Source organism: Pseudonaja textilis, chromosome 5, assembly GCF_049901715.1.
Source record: "Pseudonaja textilis isolate UNSWEBS1 chromosome 5, rPseTex1.2, whole genome shotgun sequence".
Taxonomy (NCBI): Eukaryota; Metazoa; Chordata; class Lepidosauria; order Squamata; family Elapidae; genus Pseudonaja; species Pseudonaja textilis.
The window spans coordinates 21,057,262-21,075,193 of NC_141994.1; the positions used below are offsets into that span (position 1 = coordinate 21,057,262).

The 17,932-nt window shown below is 43.2% G+C and overlaps 1 protein-coding gene across 1 annotated transcript in view; it reads right to left on the minus strand.

Moving 5' to 3' along the window:
* Window positions 1-10,138, minus strand: part of NTF3 (neurotrophin 3) — an 86,039-nt gene extending 75,901 nt beyond the window's left edge. The window contains exon 1 of the mRNA XM_087934247.1: window positions 10,053-10,138. The gene's annotated coding sequence lies outside the window, so the exon portion shown is untranslated. The remainder of the gene's footprint in view (window positions 1-10,052) is intronic.
* Between the last annotated feature and the right edge of the window lie 7,794 nt (window positions 10,139-17,932).

A 17,932-nucleotide genomic window follows, 5' to 3' on the forward strand; every position in this document is an offset into this window, starting at 1 on the left:
TGGCCCTCAATGAAATCGAGTTTGACACCCCTGTTCTAAATTGTCCCAATTTAAAAATCCTGCTTTGCACCCTTCCACCCCGTTCTGATGTAAAGGACCAGGCGCTGGCAAGCCTTGCGCTACCAGGAGTGGCTGCGAAGGAAGGAGGGCAGCCAATCCCACGAGAGGCATCTCCTAGAGGGGCTCTCGGAGAAGGGGAGTTACTTCCGAGTTCAAAGGCTGCCCTTCCCACCTGCCCTCAGCAGGGATTCACCCATCCCTTTTTCGGGGAGGGGGCTTCCCAGACTTGCCCAGGAAGAGATCCTGAATCAGGTCCATGGGGGGAAAGCTTGGCCTTTCTTTCTTTATAAAGAAATAGCTTCCACTGCAGCTTTAATCACGTTTCATTTTAATGTCAACTTGTGAATTAAAGCTGCTTTAGAGTTGGGGTGGGGCTTGAAAAAGGAAGCCTGGAGATATCTATGGAGATTCTTGGTCCTCCAGGTCACGGTTTGTCTCAAAGGAGCTTTTTTCAAGAGGCACCTGGATTTTCTGATTTTTTTTTCTTTCGAAGACGTTTCGCTTCTCATCCAAGAAGCTTCTTCAGCTCTGGCTGAAGAAAATGGGAAGGATTTATACTCCTTGCAGACAGCTGGTCATTTACATCCTTTTACAGGGTCGTTGAGGCCACCTGGAGGCAGCAAAGTCCACACTTTGGACAGAGAGGACTGCTGGTTTGAAAGAGGGGTCAAAGTGGCCATCTAGGTCAAAACTGGACAGCCCTCTCTGCACAGAGGGGGAAGGATACCTTATGCCTTCCCACACATGAAATTCCAGACCTAGACAACCTAGAACTATGCCACCTTCAGTCCGATCTAAGTATAGTATATAAAATTATCCTACCTGTCAATGAATACTTCAGCTTCAACCACAACAATACAAGAGCACACAATAGATACAAACTCAAGGTTAACCGCACCAAACTTGATTGCAGGAAATACGACTTCAGCAACAGAGTGTTCAATGGAATACTCTTCCTGACTCTGTGGTTTCTTCCCCAAACCCCCAAAACTTTAACCTTAGACTGTCTACTATTGACCTCACCCCCTTCCTAAGAGGTCTGTAGGGGGCGTGCATAAGCGCACCAACGTGCCTACCGTCCCTGTCCTATTGTTTCTTTTTTATTTTTCTTACATGTATCCATTTCATCTATTCATAACTATGTTTATACTTATATCTTATAATCGCTTGACAAAAATAAATAAATAAATAAAATAAAGGATACGACATCCTCCATCTCCAGTCTTCAATACAGTTCCTTTCAACACTTCCAAGAAGGCTCTCCACACTCATTTGCACCACTCAGGGGACCCTGAGGACACAGATAAACCTCCAAGCGGCCTCAACGACTCTCTAAAAAGAATGCAAATGACCAGCTGTCCCCATCCTGTCAGAGCTGAAGAAGCTTCTTGGATGAGAAGTGCAACGTCTTCAAAAGAAAAAAACAAGGAAGTCCAGCTGCCTCTTAAAAAGAAAAAAGCACCTTTGGAAGCACAGAGACTTTGAGGGTATTAAAAATAGCATCTGCCTTGATGAAGGGCTAATTGAAATTAAACTAGATGCCGCCTGGGGCATCTGAGGAACTGAGACCTGGATAATGTTTGGGGTACTAGAGGGGATGGATAAGGGTACAAAACTGTGTGTTCAAATTAATCTGGGAAGGCCCCCGTCAGAGAAGAACATGATGTGGCACCCGGCTGGTGGATCATGCAACAGACAAGAGACAAAGATTGACAGGTCAGAATAGAAGTATCTTAATCTGGGCCGTTGCCAATGGTTGCTGGCAAAAGGAATTGGGGTACTTCTAAAGCAAAGGGTTGGCTTTCACAACAGCACCACTCCGTGGTTGAAAAACTACACTGAGATGGAAAAGTTGGCACATTGTGAATGTGGTTTGCATTGCACTGAACACGTTTCTGCAGCACAGACCTGTGCGGGATAAAGAATAAGAGTCAGAAGGGACTTTGGAGGTCTTCTAGTCCAACCCCTTCTCAAGCAGGAGACTCTATACCTTTCCGGACAATGACTATCTATGCTTGAGCTGTTGGGTTTGGATTAGAAGACCTCCAAGATGGGGTTACAACTGAGTTGTTCTGTTCTGTTCTCTTTTCTTAAAAACTTTCAGCGATGAATAGCTGAATAGTCAAGACCTTGTTGATGATCCAAGCTCTGTAAAGGACCTTGGAGTACTCATCTCAAATGACCTAAGTGCTAGAGCCCACTGTAACTACATAGCCAAAAAGGCATTAAGAGTTGTTAACGTAATCTTACGTAGCTTTTTCTCTGGTAATATCACACTACTAACTAGAGCATACGCAACATTTGCTAGACCAATACTCGAATACAGCTCATCAGTCTGGAACCCACATTACATATCTGATATTAGCACAGTTGAGACAGTCCAGAAATACTTCACAAGAAGAGTTCTCCACTCTTCTACTCATTGCAGAAAACCTTATGCCACCAGTCTTGAAATTCTACAACTAGAAAACCTTGAATTACACCGTCTTGGGTTTGATCTAAGTATAGTATATAAAATCATACATTGCAATGTCCTACCTTGTCAATGAATACTTCAGCTTCAACCATAACAGCACAAGAGCACGCAATAGATACAAACTCAAGGTTAACCGCACCAAACTTGATTGCAGGAAATACGACTTCAGCAACAGAGTGGTCAGTGTCTGGAATACTCTACCTGACTCTGTGGTTTCTTCCCCAAACCCCCAAAACTTTAACCTTAGACTGTCTACTATTGACCTCACCCCCTTCCTAAGAGGTCTGTAGGGGGCGTGCATAAGCGCACCAATGTGCCTACCATCCCTGTCCTATTGTTTCTTTTATTTTTCTTACATGTATCCATTTCATCTATTCATAACTATGTTTATACTTATACCTGTTATCTTGTGAGCGATTGACAAATCAAAATAAATAAAATGAAATGAAAAATAAAAACGAAGCAGCCACAACGTCTGCAGGCAAGCCATCCGACTGGTCCATTGTTCTCACTGCTTGGAAATTTCTCCTTCGTTCCTTAGGATGGAGGTTGTCTGAAGTTGTCTGAAGGTTGAACATTGCAACTAGAGTAATATTTGTTTTGTCTCAGTAGTGTAGAAAGTGAGCACCCAGCCCTCTCCTAGAAGAATGAAATATTTTAGGAAATATTAAAAAGGCAGAATATCATATTTCCTTGAATAAGAAAAGGAGAAACATGTTTTGAAAGGCAAATCAGTTTTCTGCAGCTCTCTGCCCTCCCCCCTTCAGCTCCAGGGGGATGGGATTAAGACACGGCCCTGATAGGATTAGCCCTCTACCCATCTCGCCCCATGGCACCTGGCAAGATAACAGATAACGGATAATCAGAGTTGGAAGGGACCTTCTGTGAGAGGTCGAGGCTGTGACAACGGAGTCAGGTAGGGCGTTCCAGGCATTGACCACTGTGCCTGAAGTCGTATTTTCTGCAATCGAGTTTGGAGCCGTTTCCCTTGAGTTTGTATCGGTTGTTTGCCCGTGTATTATTGTGGCTGAGGTTGAAGAAGTCGTTGACAGGCAAGATGTTGTAGCAGACAATGTTGTGAACTATGCTTAGATCGGACCGCAGGTGGTGCAGTTCCAGATTGTCCAGGCCCAAAATTTCGTAGGGAATTCTATTGTGAGTGGAGGAGTGGAGAACTTTTCTCGAGAAATACCTCTGAACCCGCTCAACCATGTTAATGCCCGATATACACTGCGAGTTCCAGGCGGATGAGCTGTATTCGAGAATTGGTCTGGCAAAGGTTTTGTATGCCCTAGTTAACAATTCAATGTTGCCGGAGAAGAAGTTTCACAAAATAAGGTAACAGGTAACAGATAATCAGAGTTTGAAGGGGTCTTGTAGGTCATCTAGTCCAACCCCCTGCCCAAGCAGGAGACCCTACACCATTTCTGACAGATGGCAGTCCAATCTCTTCTTGAAAGTCTCAGGGGATGACGCTCCCACAACTTCCAAGGAAAAGCTGTCCCATTGGTTGATTGTTCTCAACTCTTATAGCTTTTTTGGTAATGCTGCTACAGTGAGCTCTGGACCTGCTTTTATCTTGTCTGACAAGTGAGTGTTGTGAGTCACCGGCAGCAGGTGCAGATGGCTGAGGTCTCGAAGAGCGAGGACTCAGATGAGGGGCCTGTGTGTGATGCAGGGATGGGGCCAGGATGGGTCCAAGACCATCAGTGAGTGGAATGCTGCCTTCGGCGATTGTGGAGGCTGGCAGCAATGATGAAGAGGCCCCCGAGGAGCCCATGCCCAGCACACATGCGCACAGGGCTGCTTGAAGGAAAGAGCAGCTGCAGCAGCACGGGCGACTCTCCCTTAAGAGATAAAAGTCAGCTGAGAAACCGCAATTCTTTGCAGAAGGCAAAGAAGTTTGATACTCAAGCCTGGTGGACGTTAGAAATATCTGAGTTGGCGTTTGGAGACTCTTTGATTTATTGTTTAGGAACTTTATCTGTTGTTCTTGGCAGCCTTGCAAAAACTTGGCAAGGCTCTTCCTTATGGGAGCTAATTAGTTGGAAGCAGCCTTTTATTGTGAAGGAAGGGGATTCGTAAATGAAGCAGTAAAAGGTTGTGCTGTTATCTTTGTCTTGTGTTTGCTCTCTTGGAACCAGGTTTGGGTCAGAACAGTGAGATCTTGTCCTGCTCTTTGGTGCTTTGGAGAATAGATTGACCTCCTCTTTTCTATGACCCCACCCCACCCTCAAATTACGCAAAAGAAGGTCAGCTGCAGAAGGATGAACAGAAGCCGCAGGAGGTGAAACTCCAACAGTTTTGCAATATTTGTTGTGTTAATCCCCACGCTGACTGAATGTAGCTATGAAGTTACTGTGCTTTTGGAGCAGGTAAAGAAAATCGGCTGGTTTACTCTCCTTTCTTTTGAAGAGTGACTCTCAAATGGTGACAAAAATAATATTCAAGTGTCAGGAACAATTCCAAATCTTAGGAAATCCTAATGTCTGAAATTGCAATCGGCTGTGATCCTTTCTAGAGCAAATTAATTAACTGCTCTTTCCAGGGAACTTCAAAGCAGAGTATTTCTTCGGATGGTAATGGCCTAAACTCAACCTGGAAGATTTTAATTTTAATTGAGGCAAGTTTCTAGTTCCTTGGTAGCCCACAAGCACACCCTGTGCTTGTACCCAACTTCTTAGTTCATTTTTTTCCCCTCTCATTTGGTTCACACATGCCACTCAATCAAATCCACAAAATCCCAAAAATAAAATCATAAAGCTATCAGGACAAAATAAATAGCCTATTATTAAAGAAAAAAAATAACAACAACCTCACAATTCTCACCTTCCAAAGGGTTATAAACAGAGGTGAGATTCACATAATTTAACAACCGGTTTGCCTAATGCAGAACCAAAAATGTGAGAGTGCGGATGACTTCTCCAACAGCTTTGCTCCTTTGATTAAGAACTACAAAACCCGGATTCTCAAAGAACTTGAGCTCGTCTCCAGATTCTGGTACAGACTGAGAATTCTTACTAAGTCATAGTTCCATTGCCACAATCAATCTCTTGAATTTCCAAACCTCCAATTTGGTCAATCCACATCAGAGATGGTCTTCAGCGGGTTCTGACCAGTTCTGGAGAACCGGTAGTGGAAGTTTTGAGTAGTTCGGAGAAGCGGAAAATCCCACCTCTGACTGGCCCCGCCCCCTTCTATTCTCTGCCGCCCATTGAGTCCCAGCTGATTGGCTGGGTCTTCTTTGGTTGCCCTGCATAGGAGGACGGAGCTGGAAAGCAGGTTAGTGGGGTGGGGAGGGAATGGGGATTTTGCAGTATATCCTTACCCTGCCATGCCCACCAAGCCATGCCCACCCACCAAGCCACACCCACCAAGCCACACCCAAAGAACTGGTAGTAAAAAAATCTGAATCCCACCACTGGCTCCGCCCCCATCTATTCTCTGCCTCCCATTGAGTCCCATCTGATCAGCTGGGTCTTCTTTGGTTGCCCCGCACAGGAGAACGGAGCTGGAAAGCAGGTTAGTGGGGGAGGGATTTTGCAGTATCCTTCCCCTGGCACGCCCACCAAGCCACACCCACCAAGCCCTGTCATGCCCACCAAGCCATGTCCACAGAACTGGTAGTAAAAAATGTTGATTCCCACCACTGATCCACATCCACCCTTGAAGTATCTTCTTGCCACCAGGAGCAAAGTAAAGCAGTGTGTACCAGCTGGAAAGAATTTAATAGTTCAATGTCTGCTTAACATTTTTTAAAAAGCAAATGTTGGTTTAGGCTAAATCAGGGCTCTCCAAACTTGGCAACTTAAGACTTGTGGACTTCAACTCCCAGAATTCCTCATCTGGCTGGGGAATTCTGGGAGTTGAAGTCCACAAGTCTTAAGGTTGCCAAGTTTGGAGAGCCCTGGGCTAATTCGATGCAATGATAACTGAGCAAATATTACTTTAGAAAAAAAAAAAAAAGCAGGACTGCTCCTATGAGGAATATTATTTACAACATTGCTGTGAAGCTGTCTCTGAATCCTACACTTTTATGCAAATAATTACTTAGGAAATTTGTAAATACAAATATGTTTTCGTAAGTGAAGGCTGAAAGACAATATTGCATGCATATGTATGTGATTGGAGGGGGCCAAAAGAGGCTCATGGAAGACCAGACATTTCAAAAGACAATAGCAAATATTTGATTTGATTAAAAAAAAAAACTTTTACAATTGCTTTGTTTCTGGAAGAGAATATTGTACGACTTCATGCAAATAAAAATAATTATTCTAAATGAGGCATCTGGAAACAATAACGCCGTTTCTAGTTTTAGCGTCGCGCAAGAAAACAAGGCCTTTTAAAGCTGTCCTCCAAATTTGCAAAACCTTATGACCTTTATTGGCTCGCTCTAAAAACTATTGGAGCTTCGTTTTTATTTGCAGATCTTGGACATGCCTGTGCCCTCAAGATCGCTTGAGAAAAGATAACACAACAGCACTGAAAATGTAACTGAACGAGCAGAGATAAGGTCTAATTCCTGGAAGGTTCTTCAAAGAATTGTTTGTTATAGCAATATGTTTGATTTTTTTTTTAATTGGTTAAGTTCCCGACCTTTCTTCATAGGTGTGTTAAATTGATAGTCTGCCATTACAAACAACACAACCTTAGGATATAGGTTGGGCGGAGCAAGAAGGACTGGCCACATGTTATCCAGGAAGTTTCAGAGCTGGAAATGGACTTCCTGGTCTTAATTCAATAGTTTCACCGCTGTGCGTGCGCACACAAAGACACACAGAGAAAGACACACAGGCACACACATTTCCCATTGCCTATTTCTGTTTCTTTTTTTCTTTCTTTTTTGCCTTGAGAACTTTACATCTTTCTGTTTAGAACAATTAACCAGTGTTTATTTTATTTATTTATTATATATATTTTGTCAATTGCTTACAAGATAATAGGTATAAGTAAAAACATGCAACTTGCCTCCAAAAGTTGTGAATGCTCCAATACTGGAAGTTTTTAAGAAGATGTTGGATAACCATTTGTCAGAAGTGGTGTAGGGTTTCTTGCCTAGGCAGGGGGTTGGACTAGAAGACCTCCAAGGTCCCTTCCAATTCTGTTATTCTATTCTATTCTATCAGTTTTAACATCATATCAGAGTTATTCAAAAACTTTCGGGTAAATAAATCTAGACCTGGAGAGGGTTTAAAGTTTTCTGCTGGGGAAAAAAAACATCAAGATCTCCCTATGGCCTTGCCGTTTCTATATCGGAGGACTTCAGAAAGTATCTCCTGAAAATATCTCTGTATTGTAGCTAGTCCTCGACTTACAACCGGTTTAGTGGCTGTTTGAAGTTAAAACAGTTCTCCCAAAAGTGTCTTGTGACCGTCTTTCCACACTTACGACCAGTGGTGGGATTCAAAACATTTTACTACTGGTGATGTGGGCGTGGCTTGGTGGGTGGGCGTGGCTTGGTGGGTGTGGCAGGGGAATGTATCCATCCTTCCTTTGAGGAGCTGGAAAGCAGGTTAGTGGGGTGGAGAGGGAATGGGGATTTTACAGTATCCTTCCCCAGTCATGCTCACCAAGCCACACCCACCAAGCCACGCCCAAAGACCTGGTAGTAAAAAAAAATGGAATCCCATCACTGTGAGCAGGAGGTTGGACTAGATGTCCTCCAAGGACCCTTCCAACTCTATTTTTCTGTTAAGACAGTATTTTACTTTTCAAAAGGAAGAAAGGGAGAACAGACTGCTTTGTAGAATAAAAAAATATCAGTGGAAAAGGCCACAGGAATGAACTTGCTGAGAGCATTTAAGTTAAAATGAGTGGGAAAATAAAACAATACTGTTGTTTACTGACCTTTTACCAAGGAGAATTGGTTGATAATGCTTTCTAAAAAGAAAGAGGCATGAGGCCACAATGATGGAAGAATTTAATTATCTGACATCTGTTGGTACTAAAAGCAAGGGTCATCTTTCCAGCAAATTCCTACTTTTCTTGCTGACAGAGCAGATGTATCACATCCTGATATATTTATGGAGTTTGGTTATTGTTTGGCTGGGGACATTTCTTGTTAAGAAATACTGGAGAAGAGGTGAAATCCAGATGACTGCAGGATGGCAAATGTCCCTAGCTTTCCAAAAAAAAAAAAAAAAAGGGAACAAGAAGGCCCAAGGAGCCAGAGATCAGCCTGCCTAAAGTCAGCAAAAATATAATTTTGAAATCAGAGGAACAATTTTGTCATATCTTGCACTGGTGAGATCTCATCTCAGATGCCGTTTTGACTACCTTATAAGACAGATTCCGAGAAACTAGAAGACGTGGAAAGAAAGGTAATACAGATAATCATGGGACTTGGAAGCAAAATCATATTTAAAGAACCTTAAGAGAACAGAGTTGGAAGGGACCTCGGAGGTCTTCTAGTCCAACCCATTGCTCCAGCAAGAAACCTTATACCCATGATGGCGAACCTATGGCACGCATGGCACAGGTGGCACGAGCCATTTGTGCGGGCACACAAGCCCCAGGCAAACTTACCTGCACTGGCCATGCACACACCTCCCAGCTGATTTTCGGCCCGTTTGAGGCCTTTTTCAGCCTCCCAGAGGCTCGAGGGAAGCCTCTGCAGCCTTGGGAGGCCGAAAAACAGGCCTGTTTCATCACTTCCGGTATTTCCGGAAATACTGAAGCTGACAAAACGGGCCCAAAATCAGCTGGGAGGTGCATGCATGCACAGGTCAAGTAAGGGGGCGGGGGGGGTGTCATGCGCACATGCACAGGAAGGTAGGGGTGCTTGTATTGCACACACAATTTTTGGCACAGGAGCCCAAAAAGGTTAGCCACCACTGCCTTATACCAATCTCTTGTTAAAAACCTGCCATGTTGGAGCAGCTACAACTTCCGAAGGCAAGTCATTGCACTGATTAATTGTTCTAAGAGATAGGACAACTGTTTTGTAAAGTTATCTAAAGAAGGTAAAGATTTATCCTTCTCACGGAAAGCAAGACATGCAACCCAAGTAGTAAATTGCAGAAGGAAAGCAGACTCTGAGGAACGTCCATGAAGGTTCTCCATCATCTAGGTCAAGGTTGTCCCAAAGGTGCTTTTTTTCCCAAGAGGCAACTGGACTTTCTGGTTTTATTTGAAGACATTTTGCTCCTCATCCAAGGAAGCTTCTTCAGCTCTGGAACTAAAGAAGCTTCTTGCATGAGAAGCAAAACGTCTTCAAAGAAAAACCAGAAAGTCCAGTTGCCTCGTGGGAAAAAAGCACCTTTAGGACTCTGATTCAAGGATAGAAGACACTTCTAAACATGACAGCACTTCAAAAATTGAGTCTTTATTGGATATGTCCAAAAAAAGGATGGCTAATTAATTATTAAGGTTAATTAAATATGCATTAATTTGGGTTTCCCCCTGAGAAGAGATTCAACTTCATGGCCCAAATTGTTCTATATTAGCATTAGTGAATAGTTACTACATTAATTTGGGATAACTAACTAAATAACAGAGTAACAGAATTGGAAGGGACCTTGGAAGGTCTTCTAGTCCAGCCCCCTGCACAAGTAGGAGACCCCATACCATTCCAGACAAGCTGTCCAGTCTCTTCTTTAAAACCTCCAGTAATGGAGCAACCACAACTTCTGGATCCAAGCTGTTCCTGGTTAATTGTCCTCACTGTTTGGAAATTATGGGCTTTGGATAATAGATCGATACTTTCCTGTTAATGTTTATTTTTCCTATATGTTACTTTGTTTGACTTGGGAGCTCTCGTAAGTGGTTAATCAATGGTTAAGCAAATAAATATTCTCTATCAGCAAACAAGTTGTTAAGGATACACCCTAGCAGAATCTGCACGGCAGGCAGGCAGGCAGGCAAAAATATGTGAGATAAACGTTTTTGTAGCTTACACTCAATAAAACAGATACACTGTGCTAGTTAAATAGTTTATTCCAGCAAGAGTTTTAGCATAGTCAAACAGTCCATATATCATTCACTAATTCAGTCCATCCGGGGGTTATTCAGTTGCAAATTCCAGTGTCGAAAAAGAGGTCAGTAAACTTACAAATATCAGTCCAGTAATATATCTCCTCGCAGTAGAGATATGAAGAAGTCAAACCTCCTTTCTTCAACGTTCAGCAACTCAGCAGTAGGGAAACACGCAGTTAACAAACCATCAATCCATCAAACCAGTCAATCATCAGGAATCGTCAGCAATTGAGCAGGTTCTCTTGCTCCCTCTTATGACGGTTTCACACCGCACCCAAAATTACATGCTTTGCAGTTTGAAGTGACACACACTTAAACTTACTATCATAGTTTATATATATTATTTTACCCAAACTACGTTAGGTAACCTATGTTATTCCTAACACAAGTCTCTACGGTAAAGGTCAAGGTTCCCCTTGCACATACGTGCTAGTTGTTTCCAGCTCTAGGGGGCAGAGCTCATCTCCATTACAAAGCTGAAGAGCCAGCGCTGTCCGAAGATGTCTCCATGGTCATGTGGCCGGCAGGACTAAACGCGGAAGATGCACAGAATGCTTTTCCCTTCCCACCAAAGGGGTCCCTATTTTTCAACTTGCATTTTTTAACATCCTTTCGAACTGCTAGGTTGGCAGAAGCTGGGACAAGTAACGGGAATTCACTCCGTGGCGCGGCGCTAGGGATTCGAAACGCCGAACTGCCGACCTTTCCGATCGACAATCTTAGCCACTGAGCCACAGCGTCCCTTTAAGGTCTCTACACTTTCTCCTAAATTAGACATTTCCTGCTTGTCCCAGGTTGTTTTCAGCTGGAACCATTCAAGGAGGCCTCAGAATTGAACAACAAAAGTCAAATCCTAACCCTATCGGACATAGCGCATAGTGCTAAACCCACCCAAAGATTTATCTTGCTTCTTTCTCCTTCTGTTTCTTCGGTGTTCTGAATTTGGTGATTTCCCCGCAGCTTCTCCGAAGTCTGCTGAGGTCAGACACTAAACAGAGCATCCTGCTCGGTGTCCAAAGGTCAGGAAAACAGTAGCAGCTGGAGAAGACATTAGTTCAGTCCTCCAGGAATTGAAGGAGGCAACTCAGAAAGGGAAGGCAGTTTTTTCTTCTGTTGAGATATTTACTTTCTGGTCTTTTAGGACTGCTACACACACAAAAAAAAAGGCGGGGGTATTTTTCTTGCTCTTTAAGTTTGATCAATAAAGCTAATGCATAGCAGGGGGTTGGACTAGAAGACCTCCAAGGTCCCTTCCAACTCTGGAGGTCAGGGAGGCCATTTTTGCCCTCCCGGAAGCTCGAGGAAATCCTCTGGAGCTTGGGGAGGGTGAAAACACCCCCTCCCCACGGGCTGTGGTGTAGGAGGCCGACTAGGCCACTCCCTCCATGGCCACACCCATCCAGCAATCAGGCAGAGAACCGGTTGCTAAAATTTTTGCAGCCCACCCCTGGGTGACCCTGAGGACACAGATAAACTTCCAAGTGGCCTCAACAACTCCCTAATAAGGATGCAAATGACCAGCTGTCTGCAAATATAAATCCTTCCATTCCCCCACCATCCAGTCAGAGCTGAAGAAGCTTCTTGGAGGAGAAGCGAAACGTCTTCAAAGGAAAAAAAAAAAAACAGAAAGTCTAGGTGCCTCTTGAAAAAAAACAAAAGCACCTTTGGGAAGCATCTTTTATTTCTTCCTGAAGGGGGAAAAAAAACAACAACCCCAAACCACTCCAGTCGGTGGGTATGATTTCATCAGAGCGGAAAGACCTTTTCATCGGCTGCTCCTTGAATTAATTCATTGCTTTATAGCACGGACTCAAGCAAATTAGGCTGCCCCTGTTGAGGTGCAGGATGAAAATCGAAAAGGGATATGTGGTTTGTGAAAGCATCTCTTTACACAAGGTCTTGCCCTTGCAGATTGGCCTCCCCGGAGCGAACACTTCCTTGTGCCCTAGATAAGCAATTCCCATTTATTATGAAAACCATCCTTTCATCCTGCATAATGTTTAGGACGCAGCAACTGAATCTATTATTGGCAAAATAATAATTTGGTGCACTTCCAAAAAGCAGGGGTATATGCTAAGCAGCCGCCCTGAGTTTTTTTCCTTCTGCTCTGGAAAGGTTGGTACAATGCCAGTCCTGAGTTATATTTATACTTGTTTCTTCCCAGCTCCTCCCTCCCAGGATGTAAATCAATGCTTCAAACTTAAAAGAACGAAAGGAAACCCCTGGAAAGGAAAGTTAATTCGACCTAATTCTTGTAGACTTTTACTCTAGAATAACTTTATTGTCGCTTTGAAAGTACACTAATTGGCCTCTCAGTACAAACATGACCATAGTCACCTATTCATTTTATTTATTCAACGTCATATCACACTATCCTTATTAGTATTAAATATTAAACTTGCCTTATCCAATTGCAATTCATGTTATAACTTATTTCATTTTCCTTAGGATATTCTCGTATCTTATTTTACAATATTATCTAAAATTCTCATCTTATTTCTATGTTCATTTCCCATGTTACCTTTTTCTGTCACATTTGCAATTTCATTATCCTTATTTTATTAATTCAATAATTCGAGCTAGCCACCTTCATTCTACCTTAATACCAACTTCCCTATTTATTATATAATACAAATATGTCAGAGTATATTCATGAACTGGAATAGAGCTTGGTAACAAGGTCAGCCAATGAATAGGCATAGCAACTCAATCAGCCAATGAGGACTGTTTGGAAACTGAAACTAGAAGTAGCCTATTAAGCTCTGCAACTCTGCAGCTATGTGAAGCTCTGAGTCTGTCTATTGAAAATGAAACTGGTTCTCTCCTCTTGCTTGCCCGCTGAACTGAAGTAAAAGAGAAACTAACTTGCTTGCTTGCTGAAGACTGGAGCTCTGCTCTGAACTTGCAGAACTGGTCAGAACCGGTTGAGTACCACCTCTGGTAGGACTCATCTATTGAGTCTATATGAGTCTGCCTACCGAGATGGGGTGGACCGGTTGCTTTTGTGGTGTGGAGACAATAACTTGGTCCTCAACACCAATAAGACCAAGGAGCTAATAGTGGACTATAGAAGGAACAGATCAGACATCCAACCCTTGCTTATCAATGGAGACTGAGTAGAGCAAGTGGCCAGTTTTAAGTTTGTGGTGTTACCCTAAAAAAGGACTGACCTGGGGTGCTCACATGGCAGCCCTGGTCAAAAGCACCCAGCAGAGATTATACCACCTGAGGCTTCTCAGGAAACAACAACTGAATGGAAAACTGCTGGGGACCTTCTACTGCTGCACCATAGAGAGTATCTTAACTTACTGCACCTATGTCTGGTTTGCCAATTGCACAGGGGCAGATAGGAAAGCACTCCAGAGGGTTAACGTCATTGCCCAAGGGATCATTGGCTGCCCTCTCCCCTCTTTGGAAGAGCTTTAGAGCTCCCGTTGCCTAAGAAAGTTCAAAACATTCTCAAAGATCCATCTCATCCTGGGAACCCTTTTTTTTTAATTATTACCCTCTGGCAGATGGTACAGGATAATAAAAACAAGGACAGCTTCTATCCCAGGGCAGTAGCTCTGTTGAATTCTACTATAGAGTGCCATATTAATGCAATATCAGGGGTTTTCAATTCAATGTATAGAATGCGAAAGAGGTGTGTGTGTGTTTATTTTCATAGTCATGATGTGCACTGAAGATGGTGTTTGATTTCATTGTATGAGTTACAATGAAAATAAAGTCAACGAAACGAAACTAAATTCTGGACTACCTGTACTGGTTTGTTTAAGTGGTGGATCCACAGAAATGAACTCTATCCAGGCTTGTTCAACCAGGTAAGCATTGGATCAAGAACATGCTTGTTGGGAGGTAGAGATGGATGAGATTAGTCACTGAACAGTCTGTTGCTCAAAGCGTGCACCTGGCCAAAAAAATAAATAAATGTTTCTACAGAAATCAAAAATAGTGTGCGTCGTATCTCTGATGAATCAGCGTTTATATTTAGATGAGGGCAGATGTTTAATTTTCTTCAGCATTTAGAGTCATATTGTTAACCTTTGTTTGCTTTTCATCAAAGGCTCTTTGCAAAAACGCAGAATTTGTGAAAGGGGAAGGCAGGGAGAGTGGACAAAGAAAACCATTTGGATACATAAAAAGAGATGAAAGGTAATTTTCAGAATGGTAATCCATTGAACTCTCGGTCCTTCTGCAAGCCGCTGGTGCCACCGATACAAGCTAGCCTTGCCGCTTTCTGGATTACCTGGCAAAACCATCGAGACACTCCTAAGTTAACTGTGAGGAGAGCTACCTTTCCAAGTGACTCGGTTGTGGCCCGACAGCAACCAGCAGAGCTAGTGGCAGATTCGGACAGTGAGCAGGTTGGGGAGGAACGTGGGCCAGTCCTGGAGTCTGGGGAAGGCTTTGACGAGGGCTCTGCATCGGAGGCAGAAATGGGGCCTGGGCCGTCTGATGGTTATCAGCTGCCTTTGGAGTCGGAGATCAGTGAGGCAGAAGAACAGCTGGAGCCTGTCCCCGGTGTGCAGATGTGCAGAGCTGCCAGAAGAAGAAAACAGCTGAAGAACAAGGGCCGAGTAAAGCCACAGGTGGCCAGTGAATGGCCCCTCCCTTAGAGGATAAAAGAGGGCAAAAAGGGGGAGGGACTTTGCAGGAGACAATTAGTTCATTCTGGCATGCTTGCCAAGTATTGCGGCGTCTGAAAGATATCGGCCTGGCCCCTCTCCAAGCCTGATAAAGGTGTGTAATTGGGTACTATCTGGAAAAATTGTTGGCCGGGACTTGAGAGGAAACTCCTTGTAAATTAAACAAAAGAAGTTTATTGGGATGAGGATTCAGCTTCATACTTTTGGGGAAACCTAGGTCAGAACAGACTCCCAGAAGTAACAGAGGGACGCTTATCAAGGAGAGAACCAACCTAGAACTAAGGAGAAATTTCCTAAGATGAAGAACAATTAATCAGTGAAATGGCTTACCTTCAGAACTTGTGGGTCCTCCATCACTGGAGGCTTTCAAGAAGAGATTGGACAACCATGGGGCTCGAATGGCTATAGGGCCTCCTGTTTGAGCAGGCGGTCATTAATGGTATAGCATCCAGGAATCTGCAGAACAGCCTTCTCCAATCTCAATCAGGTTGCCCAAGACATTTGTCCAAGAAGAAGTTCTTGATTGGTCTAATTCTTCTATTGGAACTCCTGCATTGTGGATCTGGAATCCACAATAACAGAATAACAGAATTGGAAGGGACCTTGGTTGTCTTCTAGTTCAACCCTCTGCTCAGGCAAGAAGCCCTATACCCTTTCAGACAAATGGTTGCTCCAGTCTCTTCTTGAAAACTTTCATTGTTGGAGCATCCACAACTGCTGAAGGCAAGACATTCCACTGATGAATTGTTCTCTCGGTTAGGAAATTTCTCCTTAGTTCTAGGTTGCTTCTCTCCTTGATTAGTTTCCATCCATTGCTTCTTGTCCTGCTTTGGAGAATAAGTTAGCCCCCTTCTTTGTGGAAGACCCTGAGATATGGGAACACTGCTATCATGTCATCACTCGTCCTTTTCATTAAACTAGACATACCCAATCCCAGCAACCATTCTTTATATAGTCTCCAGTCCCCTAATCCTCTTTGTTGCTCTTCTCTGTACTCTTTCCAGAGTCTCAACATCTTTTTTACATCGTGGCGACCAAAACTGGATGTAGTATTGTTGGGAGTTTATAGCAAACCAGCCAGCACACAAACAAATAATTCAGCAGGATTCATTATATAGGAGAAACTTCTTTATATACAATAATATAAAACATGATGCATGTATACAATACCCATGCAGCTTTTGCAACATGGTAGAGAGAAGAAGAAGTAGCAAGTACAAGAACAAGCTAGCAAAGACAAAGTGGACTCTTTTATACACAGAACAGTTAAGCTAAGCCACAGCAAGCTGTCTCGCATGGCTCACACAACCAATCCTGTATCTCAGTCACCGAACAGTCCCCATTGGCTGACTTGTTGCTATGGCCATTCCAGTTCATGAATTCTTATACGCTGACAAGTGTTCCAAGTGTGGCCTTACCAAGGCATTATAATGTGACATTAACACTTCACGTGATCTTGATTCTATGCTGCAACCATCATAAATACGAGCCAGTTGCCAAGTGCTCAAATTTTGATCATGACACAACAGTCATAACTATGAAAAACGACTCTGGGATAGTGCAGCCATCATAAATATTAATCAGTTGCCAATCATCTGAATTTTGATCACATGACCACGGGGATGCCCTAACCGTTATAAGGGTGAAAAAATGAGCATAAGTCACTTTTTTCAGTGCCATTGTAACTTTCAACGGTCACTAAATGAACTGTTGTAATTCGAAGTCTATCTCTACTCCCCCAGCTGGTCTCTGACCAAGATGGGCAGTTAAGAAAACGTAATATGTATATAAATAAATAAATAAACTTCCATTACCTTCTGCAAGATGTACAGAGCTTCACTGCAGGAAGAATTCAACTTCGCAGTTTTTAGATTTTTTTTAAAAAAATTAGAACTGGTTCTGTTCTTTTTCACTTCTGCTTATAAAGATATCAGTGCCATAAATACTGTCGCTTTGGCCACCGGCTCCATCTTAAAATCCCCATACGGGCTTTTACAGGTGTCAAGAATGTGACAACGAAGATAAGCTACATTTCTTGCCTGTTTAGCTTAACCACTGGAAGATATGTGCATTTTTATTACATGTTTACAAAGAGATGCCACATCTTTTTACAAGAACTTTTGCCTTCGTTCTCTCTTCTTCACCTCCGGTCTCCCTTTTCTTCTCTCTCTCTCTCTCTCTCTCTCTCTCTCTAATAACTTTCCTCTTTCCCTCTTATGGTACAAAATGGAGTCAGAAGGATTTATGAAGGGATAACTAGTCATAAAAAAACTTTTCCTCCATAGGAAAACTTTATACATTCCTCTGTAGAAGGTTAGAAACCTACCCTTCTCCTAGAAGAATGAAATATTTTGAGAAATATTTTTAAAAGGCAGAATATTATATTTCCCTAAAGGAGAAACATGTTCTGGGAAAGCAGCCCCCACCTTTCTTAAAAGCCCTGGCAGGACTGGGCCAGCCTATGTACAAGACAAAAGACCTTCAGCTCCAAGGTGATGGGATTAGCCCGGGGTGGGCTTCCAAAATTTTAGCTGGTAGCTGCTGGAACTTCTGGGAGGCCCATTTTTCACCTTCCCGGGGCTCTGGAGGCTTTCCTCAAGCCTCTGGGAGGGTGGAAACTGCCTCCCCTTGGCTCCAGAGGCCCTCTGGAGGCTGTAAAAGGGCCCGTTTTGGGACTTCCGTAACTTCCAGGAGGCCCGTTTTTCTCCCTTGCTGAGCCTCTGTGTACTTACCTCACATCCAAAACGAGCTGCATGGAGACTCCTGAGAGGGGAGG